At 30.6% G+C, this 26,294-nt stretch overlaps 1 long non-coding RNA gene across 1 annotated transcript in view; it reads right to left on the reverse strand.

The window, feature by feature from the left end:
• Positions 1-2,259: 2,259 nt before the first annotated feature.
• Positions 2,260-26,294, reverse strand: part of LOC126737692 (uncharacterized) — a 71,571-nt gene continuing 47,536 nt past the window's right edge. Inside the window, exon 2 of the long non-coding RNA XR_007661081.1 lies at positions 2,260-2,640. This is a non-coding gene — a long non-coding RNA (uncharacterized LOC126737692). The remainder of the gene's footprint in view (positions 2,641-26,294) is intronic.

Consider the following 26,294-nt stretch of genomic DNA (forward strand, 5'->3'; position numbering starts at 1 on the left):
TTTCTAATATGTCCGTGTCTTTTGCATCTCTTTCACGTTGGTAATTGCCTCTACTCATGGCAATATGTCTGTTTGTATTTTCGACTATCGAATTCAGTACTTCGTCTGTAAAAAAAGCTTCCAAATGTCAATTTCTCTTTTTAAGTCTTTCGCAGGTCTTTTTATCCCTAGAAGATGCTTTATCTAGTTCTCCGCTCTGGTTTTCACATTTCTTTTCGTCATATGTTTGGCCCACTCAGTTCCATCTTTGCCAATAAACACAGGGTAATTTCCCCCAGCGACTTTATCAGTGGCTTCCGTCTCCGAAGTTTCTTGTTCGGTATCACTATCCAAATCTTGCCTTTCTAAATTGTCTTCTTCTCCATCATCTTCTTGGTTCTCAAAATCACTCTTTGGCTCCTCATCATCTTCTTCCAAACATTCTTGCATGAGCTTTTGCAAACGAGCCTCCTCTCGACTCCAGGAGCACGCCATTTATAAAAGTGTACAAATAATAATAATCTATCGTAAATTTTAATAGAGTAAGACTCATCATTGCACAACAAGTTTAACAAAAAAAGCGCATAAAAATATTTAAATTAAACGCTCGCGCGCGGACTCACAGTCCGCAGTGGCTATAATTTGGCAAAAGTTAAGTCTCTATTTTATAATTTAAATTTCGATAGATGTATTTTTTTTGCTACTCCTCTTCTTAAGAGATAAAAACATTCAAATAAAATACCACCACACAAAATATGAAGAATTTCGAGTTCTGTATCTTACTATTGTTTATAGTATTTTTAATAGTCTTCCGTGATTGTCTTTCTATTATTTGTCCTATTATTAACAACAAGCCAGAATTAAATTAGATTTCTCTTAATAATTATAGAAATAGAACCATTATTATTATATTATAATATTAATTAGTTTTTGATTGTCAATTTTCTTCTCGAGCATTAAAAAACATAGATCTTTCAAGCTTTCAAACTGATCTTGAAAAAATTTCGTTTGACAATATACAGGAAATTCAGAATATTGATGAAAAAATTTTGTTTTTATATAATTGTATAATTACGCTTTTTAATAAACATGCACCTCTAAAAACTAAACGCCTAAAAAAAAAATACTCACCATGGATGACCGATAATATAAAATTTTTACAGAAATTAAGAAATAAAGCTTTAAAAGAATTTAAAACTTTTAACAAATACAAACTCTTTTAGTTACAATATACACGTGCCGATTTTACTTAGTACTGCGACATTGTAACTACCATCTATACGCAGATGATAAACAACTCTATTTTTCATTTTTAGCCCATGAAATAAAACATTTCGAAAATAAAATTAACGAAGACTCAAAACCAGTGTCTCTTATATGTATCATTAAAACATATGCTCAAGATTAACCTCCTGAAATCTAATATGCTTCTTATTGGCAACTAAGCGTCTGTCAGTGACATTCAAAATCAGATTAAAATAAAAATAAATAATGACCAAATCCAGAGCGGTGATAAATGTAAAAGTTAGGGATTCATGGTAGATTCTACTCTTTTATTTAAAAACCATGTATCTGAAATCCTTAGAAAGGCTTACATGGTGCTAAAGTCTATTTATATTCATAGAAAATATCTAGATATAAACATTAAAAAACTTCTTTGTGACTCGCTAGTTTTATCTCAATGTATTTATTGTGATGTTTTCTATGATTGGTGCTTGGGCTATGAGGATACGATAATATGATAAGCTACAAAATTCATGTATTTGATTTATTTTTGGTATTTGCAGACGAAATCATGTATCACATAAGTTAAGTGAACTAAAGTGGCTAAATATGTCTAATCGCAGATTGATGCATTCATTGTGTTTTTATAATAAAATTTAAAAAAACCGTAGCCCACCATATTTTTATTGGAAGATTTCTTTTATAACAATAGCATTATCTCTTATTAAAGCAATGGAACTTTAACCCTTTTACTGGATATTTTATTTGTGTGAGTAAACATTTTTTTAAGCTATCGAAAATTCGACTTTGTCTTCAGTAAACAAGTTTATGCGAATTAGTTAATTCTGTGCTTTTTTTTTAAATCGATAAAAATGGATTATTCTATTGCGAAGAGAGTGGAAATTATTGAATTATAGTTTATAAACAATCAATGTACAAGACTAACGACAACTTTGTTTAATAAGGGACCTGCAGATAAACACGTACATCAAGTTACATTCTAGAGTTAGCGGCAAAATTTCGAGAAACTTGTTCGGTGACAAATAAAAAACGTAATATTGAAAACCCAGTTTATATTAATTTTTTCTCAATGGTACTGTTAATCGTCATAATTGTCGCTCCGACGCGAATCTAAAGATCTACCATGAAGTTCATACTCAACACCCTTAAAATTTAAACATCTGGGTTGGTATTTTTGGTGATCACATAATTGGACCATTTTTCTTACTAGTTAATTTAAATGGATACGCACTTAGACGCTACCATGAAGAAAATGCGATATTTCAGCAAGACGAGGCTCCTTTCCATTATGCATTATTAGTACGGCAAATTCTGGATGAAACGTCTTCTGGTAGATGGATTGGGAAAAGAGGTGCTATCGAATGGCCTGCGAGATCACCTGATTTATCTCCTCTTTATTTCTTTTTGTAGGGACATCTGAAATCAAAAATTTATGCCAAATAACTTGAATTGTTAGAAGATTTACGGAACCCCAGCATTTATAAATGCCAACAAATAACACTCGATATTCTTCACAATGTCAAAATGTTTAGTACTTTGAATAGTTACTGTACTATTGTTTGAAGGTAAACGGCGGACATTTTCAACATTTAATAAGATAATGCGTAAGTACTAATTAATAAAATTTAATTGGAATTGTCTGGAAACCTCAGCTTTAATTTAAAAAACAAAGCGCTATTGTAAATAAAATTGAATATTCTTTCAAAAGATGTACACACAACACACCCCTTTCCATTTAAAAAATAAGGGTGAATGTCACTCCCGCTAAGGGGTTGAAGTTATGGGGTTAAAAATTTAAACAAAAAATCGTTTTTCTAAAATCAAAAATCGACGGGTTTAAGCGTTTTTGTTATCCTTTAGAGTACCGAGATAAAAAAAATTGAGTTTGAGGTTTATATTTATATTACGCCGATAAAGTTGGGTCAAAAGGTACGGAAAATTACTTTAAAAAATATTCGAAAGGGTTAAAGGAAGGATGTAGGGAGTACACAATTGTGAGTCTAGGGAGGCAACATTAGAAAAGCACAATTGTGAAACAAAATTGATTACTTTGTATGGAATAAAATAAAACAGTTTTTATCTTTGGTTAAACAAAGAGAAACATTACATTTTAGGCAACGCATTCTGGACCAACTTTTGCACCCTTCTAACCTGCATTTAACTGGATTCTTCATTTCTTCATTCTTTGGCCAGTGTTCCAAACCATCAAAGCGTTTGTCTGCACAGGGTAAACTGGAAGGCATTCTTCTCTTTTTTATTTCATTTCCTTCAACGCTAGTGTCTTCCTCTATATTTTCTTAGCATTCTGTTTCCTCCAATACCCGCTTCTTAGTACCGGCAATCAGATATTCCCCAAGATTAAGTCTAAATTCCAAAAGATCCATAATATCTTTGCTTCGAAGGTTACAGCTGGATACTCCATCCAGCTGTTTACTATTGCTAAGTCGAACAAATGTAGGATGGCTTTAAGAGTCAATTTCCGGGTTCGAAAGAAAGATCGATAGTATTTTATCATTTGGTCGCAAACATCTACACCAACCATGTTTTCGTTGTATGATGTAACAACAGCTAAGCATGCTATGCCTGAACGTTTTTTTTCTGTTTTATTCCATCTTTGCACCTCAGTTTCCGGCTGTCTTCCAAAAGCTGTGGATATCAATAAAACAAATTTATTATCTTTCCACTTTGTAATGCAAAGTTTATTATCGGTTCTAACAACTTCTTCTGACTCTCTCCTATTCATTAAACTATCTTTTTTAAAATCAAACTCTTTCACTTTGTTGGACATAATTGTAGCAGTTGCATCTATATTCAAACTCGTCAATTTGTTCATCAAAGCAATAGTTGAAAAGTATCTGTCAAAATACAAGTAACTATTTTGAGGTAATGTTCCTGCTAGACGCAATATTATTAAGGATTCCAAGCCTAAATCCCTATCTTTTAGTGGGGTAGTATTGCCCTAGTAGATTTCAAAATCCAATACCAGTCCGTCGGATGTCGTAAGAACGAAATTCTTCAGTCCCACTGGTCTTGGTTTATTTTTAACAAATTGTCGAACTGGACATCTTCCCAAAAAAGGAATCATTTGTTCGTCAATAGAAAAAGCTGTCTTTTCTTTTCCTTCAATGGCTTTACATCTATTGCAAACCAAATCAATTCTTTTTTTGTTCCTCTTCTGATACGCTAAGATTGTCAACGACATCTAAATTTACACGTATCATGTAAAACCTTTGTCGGGTCATGACCCCATCATGTAATGGGAACTTATATTTTCCATTCCAATTCATATGTATCCTTGGAAGATGAATACATCCCATCAAAGCATTTATTCCGAAAACTTTCTTTATTTCTTGAGAGGTAAAGTTGTTTTCTTTTGCATTTTGTTGCAAGAAATACTGGGAAGTGAAATTTGCGGCTGACTCATCCAAATATTTAGCAAAATATTCGTTTGGAGTTTTTACGATGGATGGAGTATAGTCCTCTTTTACAGGAAAATCCTTGCTTCTAAAGTTTCCATGCTTCCACTGGAGAGTCTGGAAATGTAAATGTAAATCATCTTTTGAATCTGAAGAGCTATCAGCTTCATTTGGTGCTACAATTGGGATCTTTTCGTGAATTTCAAACTCATCTTCTTTATCCTCGGACTCTAAATCCGACCTAACTTTGTCTAGAAGTTGGAACAATACCTCCTCGTCATCCCTTAGATGGTCCAAATCAATAATTTCCTTACTTCTTCCTGTAACAAAGAATTAATTGTATACAACTTAATTAAAACCAAATCACGTTAACTCCCGTGGCTCACAATTGTGATATACATAACAAAACCATTCTTGGAATCAACAATTTTAAAGATATTTTCAATATCTAAAAACAATACACTTAATTGAAGTTTATTATACCTATTTAATATTAAGCACTTCTTTTTTCCCCTAAATTCTATAAATAAATAATAACTTACCCGCACGAGCCATTGTTGAAAATAATCTGAAACTTTTCAGGTTATGACAAGAATGCACTCCCGATAAACAAACGATTTGCGCGCGCACACCTATAAAATGCACTATTCACAATCATCGTCGCACGGTTCTCCACCCAGATTAAAAATTTTTTGATCCTTATAACACTAGTACATAAGGAAGTCATGTCACAATTGTGACATCGGGTAGCGTAAGAGTTATGTAAATCAAGAACCTTTAAAAACTTGCGCTAAAAGTATTAAAAAATGGTATTGTTTCAAAATTTTTGACAAGCTGTCATACTGCAAAAACTCAAGTTAGCAATTTCAAACTTGGCAGTTGTAACTAGAATAAAAAGACCTTTAAAATAAGTTTATCACTTGACCCCTACTCCTATTTAAGGTTTTGATATTGAAGGGTTGAAAGTGTTATAAAAATTGTCTCCCTTAAATCAAAATTCGACAGGCCCAAGCATTTTTTTAAATTTTTTAAAAAAGGGCCATAAGCCCTGCTCGACTGTTTTGCCTGATGGGCCACCCTGTATACGTTCAGCTATGCTAAAAAGAACGGAAAATCAACTGTTCTTAAGATAATAATAATAATACAAGTTACTTTTAAAGCAAATAAATACTGAAATGCAAAATATTCATAAACAACACTCTTATTTTTGCCAAAAAAACCAATGCAAAATACGGGCTTGACATGTTTAGAATTATTAAGAGACATGTCAGTAAATCGGTAGATAAATTTAATTAGGTAATAAAAAAACATTTCAAAAATGTGTTTTTATTTATTATTTTACTTTATAAGCATAGAAGAATTATCCTAAATGTAGATTTCTATGGTATCATTGAAAAGCATTTCTCAAGAGCTTCAAAATGATGTATCACTCGCGGGATCGAGTTTAATCGGCTACTATTTGAGATTTTAGAGCTATATTTAACATTTAATATATTATTTAACTTTTTGTTATTTATTTTAACCCCGTCCAAAGGGTTGCAGATAAGAGTAACAAAAGATGTTTTTGTTCCCTTTTCGTTCTATAGAAATTGTTTTCAGTGTTTTTTTATTCTAGTTTTATGTCGTTTCTAGTATAGAAATGTTCGAAGTTTTTAAATTATTGTCACTCTATATAGAGGTCATAGATTATGCTTTTAATATAAATTACAAACTATCTGAAAATTACTTTTAGAAGATCTATAAGATTTCTACTTTATGATATTGACTAACTTGCCTTCTCTAGAACTCCATTAATGTGTGTTGTTTTGTACTTAATAAATATGGCCTTTATTTATATAATCTGAAATATAATATTAGGTAAGAGAGTCCTTAAAACACATTTACCTTATTTATTTTACCAGGAGCAGACTAATAAACTTATAAATTATAATATTTAAATTTTAAGCCTTCAACTAAAGAAAAGACACTCTTGTTCATTACCGATAAAATGATATGTTTTCAATAGATAATAAAGAATAGAATAGAATAGAAACAATTGCAAGAATAGTGCATTTAGAAAAAAATTCCGATAAAAAGATGCAAAAATATTCTCGTTTACATTCTGTTACAGATTGTTCTTTTAGGAACCACACTGTATTTTCAAAAACACGGACATTTTAGGTTAAACACCTTAAAATTGAACTTCTCTGTTTGTATATCTACCGCATCGCTGGAAAAAAACATATAATGTTTTTTTTTTTATTTAAATAAAATAGTAATGATTTCTTAATTTTTTTTTCCAAAACGGTTTATTTTACAGATAATGAACAAGAGTGCATTTTCTTTAGTTCAATGTTCAAGCTATTTATATTTATTATTTCAGAGTTTTTATCAAACAGGGTACTAAAAATTTAAGGATTATATTGTAAAACCTAGTCTGCAACTTAGTCTGGTAAAATAAACAAGGTAAATTCAAATTCAAATTCAAATTCAAAAACTTTTTATTTATCCCAAAATAAATTACACTTCATTTTTAAATATAACAATAATCTCGGTTGATGATAAATAAAGGACTACCCTGCGATTAATAAACCGATTCACAAGTCTGGAACTTATTTTCAGAAATGTGTAGAGCGCCCCAAAAACTAAAACCTATAAAAAACTAAAACCTAAAGAAAAAAATAAAATCACTATTTATACTTAACAATAAAGTTAATAATTTTCAGTTTATGACAATAATTTTGGTATCCGGTCAAGCACAAGAACCCCCCATAGGTCACTAGGAGAATAGCACTAATAATTCATTATTATTTATAAATTGGACTGACAGAGAACGCACAGATCTAGCCACAAATAGTCAGATAATTTCAACATTTTCTCACATTTTCATTAAATTGTACGTTGCTCTTGCAAAAGTTTATTTTTAATGTGTTTTGAAAATGTAGATATTGCTAAAGTTTTTTTTTCAATTGGAATATTGTTCCATATTTGAGGTGCAACAAAAGCAAAGAATTTTTGGAAATTTGCAGAACGGTGTTGCGGTACAAGAAAATTGCCAGTATAGCGAGTTTGTTGATAGTGATCTCTAGATATGAAAAGTTGATATAAATATGGCGGTTGCTTGGATTTTAAAACTCTATAAATAAAATTGGTTAAATGTAGCGTACGTCGATTAGCCATAGATAATATTGAGTGTTTATTTAAGTGTGGAGTAATATGACCTCAATACAAAATATTATATGAAAATCGCAAACACGCATTTTGCAACTTCTGAATAGATTTAGAAATTCTATTAGTCAAAGAGCTGTGATAAATGATGTCACCATAATCCAACAAAGATAAAACAAGAGAGTTACATAAATAGTATTTTGTTGTTGAGGGCAAAAATCTGTTTACTTGATATATTTTCTTCAATCTTAAATAGGCAATGCAAAGTTTCTTTTTTATATGCGTTTCGAAAGTTAATCTTGTGTCAAGGTAAACATCTAAATTCTTGACTTCTGTGACAACAGGCAACCTTTCATTATCTATCATAATATTTAAATGTTGATTAATATTTGCTATTCTGGCTTTGTTCTCTCCTAACAATATTACACATGATTTTGCAGCATTTAGCTTAATATTTTGATTATTTGCAAAACTTCGAATTTTTCTTAGGTCATCATTAAGATTTTTCTGAAAATGCTGCAATAGATCTTGATTAAATGAAATGTACAGTTGGGAATCATCAGCAAACTGTTGCATTTTGGAATTTATAACCTCTTTGTTCATATCTGCAACGTATAATGAAAACAATAATGGCCCTAATATCGACCCCTGTGGGACGCCCGTTGTCACCGGTATGTAATCAAATTTAATTTTGTTGTGCCCATTATAAAGAAGTGTACCCTGAACACGCCCGACTAGATAAGATTCAAAGAATTTTACAGCTTCCTGAGAAAAACCAAAATGGTGAAGCTTAGCCAACAACATCCGGTGACACAGTGTGTCAAAGGCCTTACTGAAGTCTAATAGGCAGAGGCACGTGATTTCTTTCCGATCCTGATCAAGCCTTACATCATTCACCAAGTTAATTAGGCAGGTACTAGTGCTAAAATTTTTTCTAAATCCAGATTGGCTAGGCGGAATTATTTTTTTAGATTCGACAAATGAAACAATCTGTTGATAAATGTGCTTTTCCAAAATTTTTGATATAGCCGGCAAAATACCTATGGGTCGAAGATCTTTAAAGTCTCCTGGATTTGAAACTTTTGGTAATGGTAAAATAATAGACTTTTTCCATAAGTCCGGATAACTATTTTCTAGAATACAAGTATTAATAATATTTATTAAAGCATATTTACAATAAGGAAAGCATAATTTAATATCTCTTATTGATATCTCGTCTTCGCCTGTGGCATTAGTTCTAATAGAATTTAAAATTTGGATTAATGCTTCTTCGTCTATCAGACCAAACCTTAACTCCTCGTTAAATGATTGATGCCTATTTTGTTTATAAAAATTAACCTTTTCATCTGAGGTAGTATATGTACTTGAATTAGAATTTACAAAATAATTATTTATTGCAGATGGATCTGGAAATAGCTGAAAAATGTCATTGGTATTTTTAGTTTTGGTCAGATTTAACTTTTCAGCAGATTTCCAAAAATCCCTTCCAGACTTTGTAGAAAGTGATTGAAAGTAAGCTATTTTCTCACGGGCTATGGCATATTTAGTAGTATTTCGAAGTTCCCTATAGTATTGCAGTTTGGCGTAGGTTCCATGCTGTAGATATTTCTTGTGGGCCTTATCTCTTAATTTCATTAGCAACTTAATGTTATTCGTAATCTATGGTGTATATGGCCTATCCTGGATTCTTTTTTGTTTCAAGGGAGCATACTTGTTAAGTAAAAACATGATAAACGAATTAAAAATGTTTAATTTATTATTAATATTAGTTATATAATAAATAATATCCCAATTTAGTGCTCGAGCGTCCCTCTCAAAGTCACCCACTGTAATATCGTTATAATTTCTAAAAGAAACAAATTTTTGAAATGGCTTGTTTGAAATCAAATTAAAGCATGCAAAAGTTAAACAGTGATCAGATACACTTTCTGAAATAGGTACCACCTCACAACTTTCAGGGATGAATGTTTTACTTGTTATAATTAGATCTAATAAACTCGAGTTATCTCCAGTGTGACTAAACCGAGTAGGGTTTTTAACATATTGCTCCAAATCATAATTTTGAAGCAATTTGATAAAATCAATTTTTGGTGTAGTTTGGTTTAGAAAATTAATGTTATAGTCTCCGACAAAAATTGGATAGTCACAAAAGGGTACGGTAAGACTTAAAATGTCCTCAAAGCTGTCTAAAAAGTTATTAATGTTTGCAGATGGTGGTTTGTATATTGTGGTGAAAATAACAGATTTTTTACCTATGTTAATTTTTATGCTTAAATATTCACAAGATTCTGAATTAACTTGAAATTAAAGTATTTCATATTTTAAATGACTTTTTAGGTAAACACCTACTCCTCCACCCCGGCCAACTCTATCCTTTCTAACAAATTTGTAGCCATTAAGTTTAAATGAAGTTTCGTCATGGGAAGGTGTCAGCCAAGTCTCGGTAACACATCTCGTGAGAGTCTGATGTTGATGTACATAGTGTGAGAATTCATCGAATCCTGTATTAAGAGAGCGTACATTCAAATGCGAAATTTTAAATAGATTTTGACCAGACCTAGCGCGCGACCCCATGTCATCCATTATCATTTAAAATATAATTCCCCCAATAACCACCAGCCGGAGCCCCTATACTGGACCAAAATAGATGCCTTTTATTATTTATACTTAACATTAAAATACAAACTAAAAACCCACAATCAAAATTTAAAGGTGATTTTTTTATCACAGTTATAAAATGATGTATATCATGCATTTATACTAATATGCCTTTAAAGAAGTTGATCCACTAATAAAAAAAAAAAAAATGATATGCTGAATAAAAAGCTCATTATAGTATTATCTCAAAATATAGTTTAATATAAAAAAAAATAAATTTACCCACAGAAAGGGAATATGTGGCATTAGCGCAAAATCATAAGATATAGGTACAGTCTTATTAAAAAAATAATAATAAAAAAAATACATGTTAGATACACAATACGTAATACCCACTTCCCAAAGCCAGCCACAAATCATACACTAAATATATGTACATATTACTTACACTTAATTTTCTAAATTTCTAGATTTCTTAAATTTCTAAAAACTTACTTTTATAGATTTTATTAAAAAAAATATATATATATATATGCATATGTAGGTTTATATATTGTGTACATACGCCAGATATGCTGTGTAGAAATAAAGGGCTACTTAATTTTTCTTCCCTTCCAAATAAGTCTTCAAGTTTTTTCTTAGCCAATACAAAAGGAAGGAACCCATTCATTTATACGTAAATCTAGGCAGCAATTTTGATTCTTTAGCTAAATAATAATTATTATTCGGAGTCACTAACCTGTCTGTCAGTTTGTGTATTGGAGGGCAGCTTACCGATTACGTCATTTAGTTTATTCATTGATGTAATAACCAACTTAGCACCCTCATTTAACACATACACTCGACCCCCCATAGTGTAACACGAACTTGGGAAGTATTTTTTGCACTCTTTAAAAATTTGTAAATTATCGACGGTAAGTAATTCAGACAGAAAAACTCCCGAACCTTTTAAGCGTCTTTTATTATTAAAAATGTTATCGCGTAGCCACCGACAACATACTAAGACTACTACAGGTCGAGGTTTTGTTGACACGGATGGTTTTTTTACGCCTAAGCGGTGACAATAGTTTAAATCACTTTTACGAATGTTTACTCCAATTTTTTGGCTGATAGTGCTGCCAACCTCCTGATATATGTCCTGGTTTGCTTTCTCGGGAATACCGTGAAGCAATATAACATTTTGATTAGCCGCCATATCAGCTTTTAGCGTAGCAGATGTTATTTTGGAGATATTATACTTTATATCCACGATTGATTTTTTTACAGAAGTCTCAAATTCTAGGAAACGTTCAGAGAGCTCTTCTAGGCCATTATTCGACTTACTTGTAGATGTAATCGCTCTGTTGTCAAGATCTTTTCTAAATTTATTAATATCTTCGGCGAACTTGGCAGCCATTTCTTCCACCTTGTCATTAAGCTTCTGTACCTCACTAAGGTTTTGAGGTAAATCTGCCCTTTTTTTGGATTCTTCTGATCGGTTTCCAGAACGAGTCATTTTCATTATACACCTAACTAGAGTTACACACACTTTTTATGAAATAAATTACATTAAATGAGCTTAAAATAGTTAAAAACTGTGGATCAACAATAACAATGATCCTATTCGCCACACATGCGCATCAGTAAGGTAAATGTATTTTAGTATTGTTGATCACGTAAAATTTTTAATTAATACTACCAAGTAGTTCAAAATTTTAAAAAAAAATATTTCTAGTGGCATCTTTAAGAGGCCGTATCATCGTAGGAAGAGCCTAGAAGTCAGTTTCATATTATTTTTCTATTTTCTTTCTAATTCCCAGATATTTTCCATATTTTCCGAATTATTCCAATGACACTTAATTTTATAGCAATAAGTATACGACTTTCTTGTGATTTGTATATAGAAAGTTTGTTCAACTAGTAATGATCACTTTGATTCAAATATTTTAAAAACTAATTTCCTAAATTTAAAGTGTAATATTAAGAGTTTTGGAAATAAAACGATTCAAATTTTGTGTGATAGTTAAGTCACTAAATTTGACTAATCTAACATGTTCTTCAGCAACACTGTTCAAATAATTTTTGCGTCTTCTTTACTATATAAAATGTAGACCTTAAGCTGGCCGCCCACCGAATCAAGAAATTTACCTTGAATTTTATGAAAGAACAATATAACCACGCACAGATCAAGTTTATTTCTGGTAAAATAAAAACAAATATGCGATTTTATCTGAACTCTCTCGTCTAGAACTGAGCAAAGAGGATTTAAAACATTCTTGATTTTCCTTTTAGTAGGTAGATACAGGAGAGGTGCGTAGTTACATATATGCATATGTTGTCGAATTTCGTAATACAAAACATCTTTTTCTTTACCATATAAAACAGTGACATTAACAATAACATTTTTGACCTAGACAATATACTTGACCGCAGCCAACCATTATACAAATTATTATAACCAACTCGGAAGCTATGTTACTTTAATTCAACAACAAAAACAAGTATACATTTTACATTGAACGCGTATTGTAATACCATTGTTTGACTAGAGGTCTCAAAATGAATTGTAAAAGTAGATCACGCACTATAGTACGCCAGCAATAAAATGTCAGGGTTACCACTATCAGACGTAGTGATTGCAGTTATTGAATGCAGGGCATAGAAAAGGTATGTTTTTAAAAATTGGGTTTGCTAAATTTACTGATACATATGTCTTAGTATCATGACGTAAAGGTAGTAATAACATAAGGGGCCTTGAGCAGTGTTTGCTTTGTCATTATATTGTATGCTATTACGTATTCAATTATAAATTATTTTTTTTAACTTTAAAAATATTAATTTACATTGTGTATTTACAATCAATCACAATCAAAAACAACAAATAAAAACACAATCTGTTACTCACATTGTGTTTTTAAATTATATTTACTTATATCGGACAAGCAGCTTATGCTTCCTTAGCATCATGTTGTATTTTTCTTCCAACAGTTGCTTAAGCTAATTATATATATTTTACAAAAAGGTATATGAATGCTTGGATCAAGCAATACCAAAAAAAACAGTAAAGAGTGACATTTGCAAAAGTAGTAGCTATCCAATTTATTTTTCTAGAGAATTAAAAAGAAACAAAAAGTTAAAAAGTAAACTCCACGGACAAATAAAAAAAGGGGATGCTAATTTGGAGGTTAAAAAGCAGTTTAAAACCCTGAGGGCCACAATAAAATATCAAACTACACAAGAAATGCAAATGTATCATGAGACAGTTGAAAACAATGTTTTTATTAACCCAAATACCTTCTGGGACCTTATAAGATCTAAACGTTTAAAACCTAATATTGAGTCAGTTTTCCGGCAGTCTGAGGAGCCCAAATTTGAAGAATGTTCCGGCAGTTTTATGTTTTCCTTTATCTGCTGACGACGACATTAAAGCAAGTATCAAAAAATTAAAGCCAAAAAAGGCCACTGGTAACGATCACATACCTTCCTATATATATAAGGGATATTCTGATATTTTGTGTGCTCCACTAAAAAAAAATTTTAGTCTGTGTCTAATGATGAAAACATTTCCTGAAATATGAAAAATGAAAGTATGCAACAGTAACTCCAATATTTAAATTGGGAGATGCATGTTTGGTTAAAAATTATCGACCAATTAGTGTTCTCAAATCTGTTGCAAAAATGTTTGAAAACATTCTATACCAAGATATCTTGAACACCTTTATAAATAAATTTGCTCTGCTGCAGCACAGTTTCTTGCCGGGAGTCTCGACTGTCACCAATCTTGACCTTCTGACAGAGGCAACAGCTAAAGCTACGGTTTGTTAGAACACTGCGCGACGCATAGCATAAACGTTCAACAGAATCTACCTTGATCGACGCACGGTAGTTTTCATACAAGTGTTTTGTTAGTTCCTAATTGTATGCTGGTGGGTGCAGATGGAGACAAACGTATTTTGTCACATTTTCATATATTTATAATGTATAATATAAGAATAATCATTATGTCTAAAAAATTTTTGCTGGCGATGCTTATTGATGAAGAAGAACATGAATTGGATCTTCTGAGTTTAATTAGTTGTCGTCGCCAAAACAAAACTGAAAATCGAATGTTTTCTAATAGATGTTTGGAAGGGGCCTATAAAGTAACAATAAAAAAAAGACTATTTGGAAACGACTACAAATTTCGGGAATATTTTCGACTATCCATAGAATTATTTCAATTAGTGTTAGATTATATAAGAGCTGATATTACCAAACATCCTTACAACAGGCATCAAAATCCAATTAGTCCAGAAGAAAAACTCAGCTTGACTTTAAGGTAAATGATTAAAGTAATATAAAGCACTTTTACTTTATTTAGAGAACTTATTTATGTTAAATGAATGTTTAACAATATTCATAAAAGTTCATACTGTGGTTCTTCTGAAAAAACATTCGAGATGGCTCCAGATGCGGCAGTCTGGCTGCGAAAATTGGCATCTGATGCTGAATTGAAATTTGACTCGGAATAGTATCCTTGGTGCGCTGATGTATTGGACCATTGTTTATTAGTAAAGGATTCAATTTCTTGTTGCGTAATTTCATCAATTTCATATTTTGAAACGAGAGACATGATTTCGGCTTTGATTTTTGCTTTATTGATTGGTGAAAATTTGGAAACTGTTGATGCCACACTATTAAAAAACATATTTATTGCATGGTCCGTTGACTCGGTTGGTTGGGTTGCAGTCTTCTCGTTATCTAATAAATGGCTTAAAAGAGCAGTTCTTTCTTCTCGTCCCTTTCTAATTTCGCTTAGAACTATCATATTTTTGCCTTTTAAATGTGTGGTTTTCTTTTTTTTTTTTTGTGGAGTTTCAATATTGATTTCCTCAGTATCCGTACATCGCTTTGAACTATTTGAGATTTTAGTATGTTCAGATATTGCTGTTTCTATATCACATTTATCCTCATGGTTTTCCTTTTCCCGCTGCTCAGATTGTGTTTCATCTTGCGAAACATCCGATTCTTGTTGAATGCTAACTTGGGTATTACTTATTGTGCTGGAATAAAAAAAATGTAATTGTTTTCCACTATCAAAGCAGAGGAATTTTAAGGATTTTAAAGTTTTGAGTAAATACCTTCTTTCATCCAATGATGTAGAATCCAAAAAGCGGAGGTGTTTAAATTTCTTCAGGAATGAGTTCTCAGTGTCATCTGTTCTTTGAGATCCTGTACCCGTGCCTTTGGTATAGTCCTTTCTCTTTCTTTGGTAGTAGTCTCTTATAGACTTCCACCTATTTTTACATTCCACATCTAAAACCCAATCAAGAATAAGTCATCGGAAGAAGATTTTAGTACACTAATGCGCAATATTTTTATTGCAGGTTCTTGGCAACTGGAGAGTCATACAGGTCACTATCCTTTCAATACAGAATTCACCATAGTTGGATTAGCATATGTGTAAAACAAGTTCTTCAAACTATTGTTAAACGTATGCTTCATATCTATTTACCTCAGCCTAGTAAAGAACAAATGGAGGCAAATGCTTCAGATTTTAATAGCTTATGGAATTACCCAAATTGTTGTGCATCGATTGATGGTAAACACATAAGAATTCGTTGTCCATCCAATGCAGGATCTCTCTATTTTAATTACAAAAACTTTCATTTAATTGTTCTGCTGGCAGTCGTCGATGCAAGGTATAGATTTGTGGCAATTGACGAAGGATCCTATGGCAGAGAGGGCGATGCGGGGATATCTATTTATAAAATCAAACATAAAAAAGCAGATTACTACTAACTGTTTTAATTTACCTCCTTCAAGAGTTATTCCTGGTACTAATATGCAGCAACCTCATGTAATATTGGGGGACGAGGCATTCAGTTTAACAACAAATCTGATGAAACCATATTCACAAAATCAAGCAAAGCATGACAAGACAAAAGCCATTTATAACTAAAGACATTCCAGGGCTAGAAGAACATCAGAAAATGCATTTCAGTACTTTAGAATATTCTACACACCCATAGCCGTGGCTCCAGAGGTAGCTGACAACATAATAGTTTCTGCTTGTATATTGCACAACATGCTTCGAAAGGCAAAAATTTCTTGTCCAAACGAAAATGCCAATAGAGTTCCGGATTTTCCAAAAGAAAGTATGTTAAAGTTAACCGCCACTTGCCATAAAAGAGCATCATATGAAGCATTTGAGGTTAGAGATAACTTTAAAATCTATTTTAATACTATTGAAGCTGTACCATGGCAAGGCAATATGGTGTCTCGTGTCGAGTAATATTATTATTGTCAAAATATTATATGTGCAATACATGAAACGGGTTATTTTTTCATAATAATAAATATGCCCTTACCTTTCCTGTGAAGTTTTTCTCCAATTTCTTTCCATATATAAGTTTTCACAACATTATCCTTAAAACTTTTACTCTTCACTGTGTACAATGGAGGATGTTCTCGTACAATATCAATCAACTTTTCATCTTCCTCTAAAGAAAATTTGGTTGCCATTTTTCAATGTGTTTTTTATCTGCCCACTTTCAGCTTAACTGAACGGACTGCGTCAAAATCAAACTCGGTTTGATTTTAGCGCACACAGTCGACGCTGTCTGTCGTGCGCCTACCTAAGCAGAACTTAACAAAACGCTCTTCTTTATTTACACACGTTTGAATTCAACGGACGTGCGCAACGTTCAGCACAATGTGAGTTTTGCGCCGCGTACTGTTCTAACAAACCGTAGCTTAAGGCGATTGACAATAAGGAACAGTTAGATGTGATCATGACGGACTGTGAAAAAGCTTTTGATAAGGTTGATCACGGTCTGCTGATTACTAAACTGGGTAAATTCGGTTTTTCTCTGTCCACATGTAAATTTATAGCTTCCTATCTAAAGAAAAGAATTCAACGGGTTAAAATGGGTAGAGAATTATCTGTGCAGTATATGGCAGTGTCTGGAGTGCCACAGAGCAGTAACCTTGGTCCATTACTGTTTGTGATTTTTATTAATGACTTGCCAGATTCTGTAGAATGTTCTGAGTGTGTCATGTTTGCAGATGACTTTAAGTTATTTAAACATATATCATCTATTAAAGATTATGATGAGCTGCAGAGTGATTTAGACTCAGTGTCTAAGTGGTTTAAGGTCAATAGAATGTCATTAAATGTTGGTAAATGTCATGTTTTAACTTTTACACGAAAAGTGGAATGTACCAAGTTTAATTACATGATTGATAATTTGTCACTAAGCAGGAAAAGTGAATGTAAGGACCTTGGTGTGTACATGCAGTCAAACTTAAATTTAACCAGCACTATGAAGCTATTGTCAATAAAGCATATAAAGTTCTTGGATTTGTAATTAGAAACACTAAAAACTTTAAGCAAATAGAATCAATCTTAATGTTATACAATATATTGGTTAGACCCCATTTAGAATATGCCTCTGTTATTTAGTCACCACAGTCATTGGTGCATATTGATAGGATTGAAAAAGTAAAAAAAGATTTATTATGAAAGTATGCTGACTGAATTTAGTATGGTTAGATTAAGTATTAGACGAAGTTTAAGTGATGTACTCTTTATATATAATATTGTCAACAATTTAAAGTATAAGAAATGTTCCTTAATTAACAACATAACTTTTGTGGTTTCTAAAGTAAACTTAAGAATACGAAATAAAAAGTTGTTCCAATGTTTAACTCCAAGTAGTTTACCTATAAATCGAATGATGTACCAAAGTAATGAATATACAAAAATGTGATAGAGATTTCTTTAATAGTTCTGTAGGACAAATTATCTGTGACTTTAGGTAGTTCAAAGTATAAGTAGTACATATATTTGTTTTAGAACCTGCTATATGTATTTGTATGTTTTTATATTTTTTTATATTGTTATTTTGTTTAGCTAGTATATTTTAGTTGTAGTCTTCCTTTTTCTCGCCTTTACTGGCTTAGTAAGCACTCTTAACATGTAATTACATTTCCAATGTGTTTGTGAGAGTGTAATAAATAAATAAATAAAATATTATAGTGGGCCATTTTAATATATGCATCCAAATTGCTTCGAAAATAAGCCAGGTACAAAAAAATTACCAAAGTTGTTCTGGACAAAAGGAAATATGTATCTGTGCAGATAATTTTAACCTTAAGGTCGGTTTTTAAGATCAATTCAAGATCAGAGTTTTTTTTAATGGGAACGCTTATTTTTTGTGACGGATTTGAAGAGCGGGAAATTTTACGTGTATGTAATGATATTTTAAATTTTGTTATCGTAAACTTTAGATCAAATGAAGATTAAATTACAAAGCTGTTTAATAATATTTATATTTAAAGCAAGCTATATAGTTTCTTTTATCTCGCTTGCTTTCGGAGAAATTTAGGTGCATATGTTAAAATCGCCCTCTCTGTATATTATGTTATATTATACAGCGTGTTCTAGGTAAAATGATATACATTGGGATTTCATAAGCAGTAAGAGATACAGGGGTTTTCAAACTATCGGGCTAAGTTTTAAAATTATGTTTTTAGAATACGTGCAATATCTTCGCTATCTTAAATCCAATTTTAATAAAATTTGGTAGTTTCGGGTTATTTACTATGACCAATCAATTGGCATTAAGAATATTTTTCTAGACATTTTAGATTTTTTGCACACTTTGTTATTTCTTGTGGATGCTATATTGGATTTATGTCATTGAATAGTACGTAAAAAGACCTTTTCAACTCCTTCCTTCGACCTTTTCAAATGTATAACAATCCTATCTAGATATAACGAAAACATAAATCTAGTACAAAAAAATATTTTTTCACTTAGTTGACTTTGAAAACAAAGGCTGCTGATCAATTATTTTATTTATTTTTTTATTTTTACAAGAAAATCATTTTAACAATATGAAAATTAAATTTAAAAAAATTTAAACAACAATTATTTCTCACTTACAACGATAAATGAAATTAAACAATAACAATTAACAAATAACAACCAACCATTAACCAAAATAAAATTAGTTATTATAGTGTTCAAAAAGAACCTCCATTTTTGTTAATACATAATGTACACCTCTCAATTATAGCCAAACAAGTATTTTTGACAATTTGTCGTGGCATTTCTTGAATTGCTTGTCGAACGACTGCTACAAGTTCTTTCATTTTAGTATGATTAAGTATGATATACTTTATCTTTTAAGTATCCTCATACACAGAAATCGAGGAGCGTCAAATCAGGTGAGCAGGCAGGCCACGCAATAGAACCTCGATATTCTATCTAATTATTTTCATATTCTTTATTTAGGTAAGTAGAAATAATTGCAGAATTGTGTGCAGGGGCACCATCTTGTTAGAATCACGTGTTGACTATGTTATGAAGAGGCAACTCTACTTATAATTTTCAAGAATTTCTAAGTATCTTGGCCCTGTTATGTTGTCATTAAAAATGTTTAATAAAACATGTCTATTTAAAATACCTATCCAAATATTAAATCCCTATCTTGTTTGATGATGAAATTCGCAGTTTCTAAAAGGATTTTCATATGCGCAAAAAAAATTATTATGTCTATTGAAGACACCACAATTTATAAACTTGCTTTCATGCGACTACAACACTTTAAAAAGAAATCTAGGAGATTCTGGCATTTTCTGAGGAACCAGTTGCAAAATACTGACCGACTGTCTAAGTCTTATTCGGTTTATCCTCATTCTCATTCTTGCGGGAAATCGTATGTCAGACAAACTAGACAGTATTTGGGTTTAAGGGTTAAACAACACACCAACGATTGTCGTATTCAACATTTAATAAAAAGCCATAAAACAGTCTTAGCTTGCCTTCACTGTGACATTGGACATGATTTTTTTATTTAATAATGTCGGTATTTTGGATCGGGAAACTAACAACACTAAAAGAAATATTAAAGAAATTATTCACATCTATTTATGTAAAGATAGTGTAAATTTAAGAACGGGCACCTTGAGCCCAAGTCATGTCTACAACAGCCTTTTAAATAAATATAATTCATTTAATTAACTAAGTCCTCTACAAGGCATTTCAATGTAAATATTATTCATTATACTTATTTACTTTTTAATTATAATTGATTAATAACTCCTAAATAATAAAATTAGTTAATAAATGTGACAAAAAAATAAGATTGTTTGTTTATTTTTGCTTTATGTTTTTTTACGTGGTTTTAAATTACTACTGAATGTTAAGGTAATTAATAAGTTTGTTTTTTTAACTTTTTTTTTCTTTCAAATCTTCTCATGTATTAAGGAAGAAACTAATGAAATGGACTAGTAACCGTATGTAAGTCCATGTCTTTCGACGAATCCTGCTATTTACAAAGAAATTAATTTAAGAAGACGAAAGTTACAATAATTTAATAATACTGTTCTTATCCTAGCCCTTTGATGTACGTAAAAGCTGAAAAAGGTCTAGGAAAATATCAAAAAGGTTAGCATATTGTAAAAAAGGAACATATTTGACTGAAGAAGGACTAGCGCTCACATATATATTTCCTAATAACATAGAAATAGTTATTAAGAATTATCGTAGACTCCGAATAAAAACTTAGTAGAACCGTTTTGTTTTGTGTTTGACTCAGATCATATGAATAGCCAGCTACAACATCAATATTCTATTTCTTTTACAACATTCCATTAGCAAAATATTAATTTCTCTCATAATTTCTGGAAATCGACGTGGAAATCCATAATCTAATTAATCATCTTTAATTATTCATCTTAATTAACACCACTAATCATAACGTAACAATAAAACTTTGTTATTATTATTTCATAGATAAATACCTGAACAGTAAAATATTTTTTCACAAGATAATAAATACGTATCTTAACCATAAACTCTAAAAAAAAGGCTAAAAATTCACTTAATCATCCGATTAAAATTTGTTCATTGGCCATGCAATTAAAAGATTAAGCCACAATTTTTGCATGGTGCACGGCATTTATGAACTAAGCGGATTTGTACGCCGATCGAGATTTTCTTTTATATTTAAAGATGGTAGAAAGGGCAAAGGTATATGCTGTCAAAGCATTTTAGTTCACATATTTGTAATATTATTATAATTAATGGTTTAGATATTTGATTATCTTTGTTTTGTACATATCTATTTATTTCCTTATTGAATTTATGAACTTAATCTATAATTATAAATTTCAAATATAATTATTCACCTGAATCATATATTTATAAATAAAAAAATAGTTTATTGAAAATAAAAGCATAAATTGCCATAAAATTAGCCATTATAAGAAAATATTTAGTTTAGACCGATGTAATAAGTAATAAGTGTTTCTTATTGTATATGTCTTTTTCACTTTACAATGTGCAATAATATAGGTAATTTAATTTACCATAACCCACATTCAGCATGAAATATGTTAATATCCTGGAGGAGTAACTCATGGCATTATACATTTTTCCCCCTATAATAAAACAAGTCGGCTTTTGCTGCAGACTGCCGCCTGTATCTTTATTTATTAGCTTTATTGAAATACTAAATATTTACTCATTGTTTTACGATTAATTGTGCAACAAGGTGGATTGTTTGACGTATTTATAAACGATTCAATTATTGTAATTGAACATTACACTATCAGTTTATGCATCACAGATTATTGAAGTGTGGAAATATTATTAATATTTGTTAAATGTCAATTCGTGTTATTCATATTGAAATAATTATCAATAATATCTTTATTAGTTTTAAGATTTTAAACCGTGCATTTACGATAAAAGAAACAAACTTATTTAAAATTCAGGTATTTATTTCCTGTTATTTTTTTTGGATACATCGATTAATATTGTCACATAAAAAAATTCTATTCAGGGTGCCTAAAATATAAACTCTGCCATCAATATTTAATTCTTTAAATAGAACACCCTGCATAATATGAAGTTTTACTATTCTATGATATCTTCTAAATACTTTTTGTATAGTAAATCATATGCCTAAAGATAATAGCTTGGCAAATATGACGTAAAAGACTAACGAAACATATGATATTAAAACATAAAAATATATTTAAGATTAATTGTAACTAATGTTTCATTCGTTGTATATTTGATTCAATGCGTCCTTTGCAATTAAAATTTTGATTACAGGATGTCACAAGTAGAAACTATGACGCCAATGATGATTAGTTTTGGAGATCGAGTGTGTACACAAGAAATCTGTAATCTATTTAATGCAACTCATACTGATCGTCCTTCAATAACTAGATCCACCATTAGCAAAATTGAATCACAATTTATTGAACACGGCCGTATAAGAAATTTATATTAAGGAAAACCTCCAAAAGTATGTGAACAAGCTGCGCTGAATGTTCTATTAGAAACTGAGCATAATCCCCATATTGCAATTGGTACAATTTCTAGGAATTGGACTTATCAATAGAGTCAGTGGCAAAAATAGTTTGTGTATATTATCCTTATAAAGTACAACTGATACATGAATGTTAGAAGACGATTTTAACCGCCAATTTTGTAAGCAGATTCTTAAGGATAACAATGACAATGAAAATTTCATTCAAAATATAATTTTTTTACGATGACGCCACAATGAACAAACCTTATTTATTTTCTTCTAATATTAGTAAAATCTGTTTAATACAACACTTTAGAAAACCTGTACCTCGTATGTTTTTGATAGAGTTAATCTATAATAATTTAAATAAATATTTCTAAATCTGAATGACAATACTATAATATAATAAATATTCACTGGTAGATATTATGTTAAATGTACTAAATATCTTGTCATAAACTTGGTAAAACATAAAATATTATTTGGTACATGTATGTTAATTTTCAAATTAAAAAATTAATAACTACTAAATTATACTTGTGAATAGCTTACGTTTTTTAGTAATCTGCATAACTATGCTACCAAATAGCAGAGAGGTTTTGTATTGATGGGCAGACATACTCTAATAAAGTGACAAACACTATTTTCCGTAAAGATCTCTAATATTTTAATGAATTACCAATAAAGAACTTAAGAACTTAAAGAACTGTGAAAGCTTAATAATATTTGGAAAAACGTTGCAAAGACATATATATTACATAACAAAAATTTAAAGTGTTATATTTAAGTAGTCTTGCATTATGTTTTTATTTTTATTTTTATACTTTCCTGTATATTTTTCAATTTTATGTTGTTAATTTTGAGTTTGTGGTTTCTCTTGCCTTCTTACATAATTTTAAGTATTTTGTATCTATTATATTAATATTATTATTATTATCTGTAAGTAAGTACTAGACTCTATTTGCTTCTATTTATTTACCAAATTGTACCTGGTGTACAAATTGTACCAAATGTAACCTGGCAAATTAATTTAACAAAAATTAAATGGTTTTTTTACACACAAATTCTTATTGAAATATAGAGGATTTTTGAATATAGACTATTCTAAGAAATAAAAATCCTAATAATTATATTTTAATTCTAAATTTCTATCTATACTAAAATAGAAAGAGTTTTTAAAAGCCTTTTTCGCAGAAAGATTTAAGGTGCGTTTTATTTTCGTAAGAACTTTAAATGATATCTATTTTCTTTATTACTTGAAATAAAAAATGCATTTTTTTATTTTGTTTGTTCACTTGCTTGTTCCATACAAATCATTAGACCCTTTTATGTAAATATCTATGACTTTTGCAATAAGTAACGGCGTTCTTGGTACTATCTATTGCTGTTGTACCATCATATTGCTGCCTATGTCCGGAATGGTTTATCATATGAAATTATTTTATCTGAAAGTTATGACTTTTTGGAAAGTTTATGGGTAAAAGTATGGTTTATTAGTAAGGAGGAATACATTTTCGGCTTAGTCTATAGGCCTCCAAGTTCAAATATTTAGAGTTTTTTTTTAACTCTAGAGGAAACACTAATTGACATTTTTTCAAATTTTAATTGTTTAGGTGAGTTTAACATTGATATATCTAAATTAAATTACAGTCATTCAACTCAGCTTATAACCGAACCAACTCGTATGACCAACAACACTAGTTCAACTATAGATCTTATTTTTACAAATCATGTTGGCATTTTGAAATCTGGCATAATAAGCTCTACGTTTTCTGACGATTTTGGCGTTTTTTGTGAGTTTAATGTCACGGAGTCTATTGTAAAACCACACATTGTATCTTATAGACCCTTAAAAGATATAAACCTAAACAACTTTCAAGAGGATTTGGAGACTGTTTTATTTCATTTAATATGTGAATTCGAATCCATAGGTGATAAGATATATTTTTGTAACAATAACTTACTCCAATTGTTTGACAAGCATGCTCCTATTAAAACTATAGTTGTTCTAAAAAAAAGATTCTCCGTGGCTGACAGATAATATTAAACTATTGCAAAAATTAAGAAATAAGGCATTAAAGGATTTTAAATCAACTGAACTACCAGCAAACTGGAATTATTACATTACAACAGCTTAGAAACTATACCGCAATGGCGATTAGAGCGGAAAAAGGGGCTTTTTATAGTGATAGATTTGAGAATTGTACATACAAGGACAAGTGGCGTGAACTAAGAAAAATATTGCCATCAAAGCAGAAGCAAATTCCTAAATCTTTAGTAAATACCAACAATTTTAATTCATATTTTATAGATAGTACAAGAATGACAAATATTGATAATTGTGATGAGTTAATTAATTTTTACGATCAGAATGCATTACCAACTTTAAATAAGTTTTCTTTTCATCTCACTGATTATAATACTATTTCTGCAATTATATTACGTATTAATTCTAAAGCATTCGGGGTGGATAATCTTAATATTACGTTAATTCAACTATGCTGTCCTTTTATTATACCCTTTATTTTACATATTGTTAACGAGTGTATTAATAAAAACTACTTTCCCAAATGCTGGAAAGAAGCCTTTGCGTTGCTATTGCTGAAAGTACATAATCCAACAGATTTTAGTCAATTTAGGTCTATCAGTATTTTACCAACGTTTTCAAAATTTCTCGAACGCATTCTAGACTCTCAAATTCGTAGTTTTCTTAATAATATTGATATTTTACCACCTAAGTAATCTGGGTTTAGAACAAATTATAGTTGTACTTCGGCTATGGCGGACGTTATTGATGACGTAATTCGGGCTAGGGCTGATGGTAAGATTTCTGCTCTGGTGTTGTTGGATTATACTAAAGCTTTTGATTTCGTTAGCCACTCAATTTTAAAGTCTGTGTTTTATTATATTGGTTTTTCTGATGCTGCTATTAATTTAATTGACTCTTATTTAAATAATCGGACTCAACGTGTTAAAATAGATAACGAAATATCTGATCCTTTGGGAGTTGAAAGTGGTGTGCCTCAGGGTAGTATTTTAGGACCCTTGTTTTTTTATTATTTACACGTCTAGATTTTATATTCCATTAAAGCATTGTGCCCATCATTTTTACGCAGACGACACGCGTTATATTATTCATCTATATCTATAATATTCATTCATAGGTAATCGAACTAATGTAAATAATATTTTAAATGGTATAAACATTAAATTGGGGGATGAAAGAATTCCAGTTGTTGACAAATGTTAAGAGTTTTAAATGTTTGCCTTATAGTAGACAATAATATTCGACATTAAACATCACGTGTCTAATATTCTTAAAAAGGCATATCTTGCTTTAAAATTAATTTATTTGCATAGACACTATTTAAGTAAAGATATTAAGAAGCTTTTATGTGATTCATTGGTCCTTTTAGAATGTAATTACTGTGATATAGTGTATGGCTGGTGTCTTGATTTTGAGGATAGGAGTAGACTGCAAAAGTTCCAAAACTCTTGTATTCGACTAATATTTGGCATTCGTAGGAGAAACCGCATTTCCCATAAACTTCACGAACTTGGATGGCTTAATATGGATAATCGAAGAATTGCTCATTCTTTAACATTTTTTTATAAAATT

Source organism: Anthonomus grandis, chromosome 1, assembly GCF_022605725.1.
Source record: "Anthonomus grandis grandis chromosome 1, icAntGran1.3, whole genome shotgun sequence".
NCBI lineage: Eukaryota > Metazoa > Arthropoda > Insecta > Coleoptera > Curculionidae > Anthonomus > Anthonomus grandis.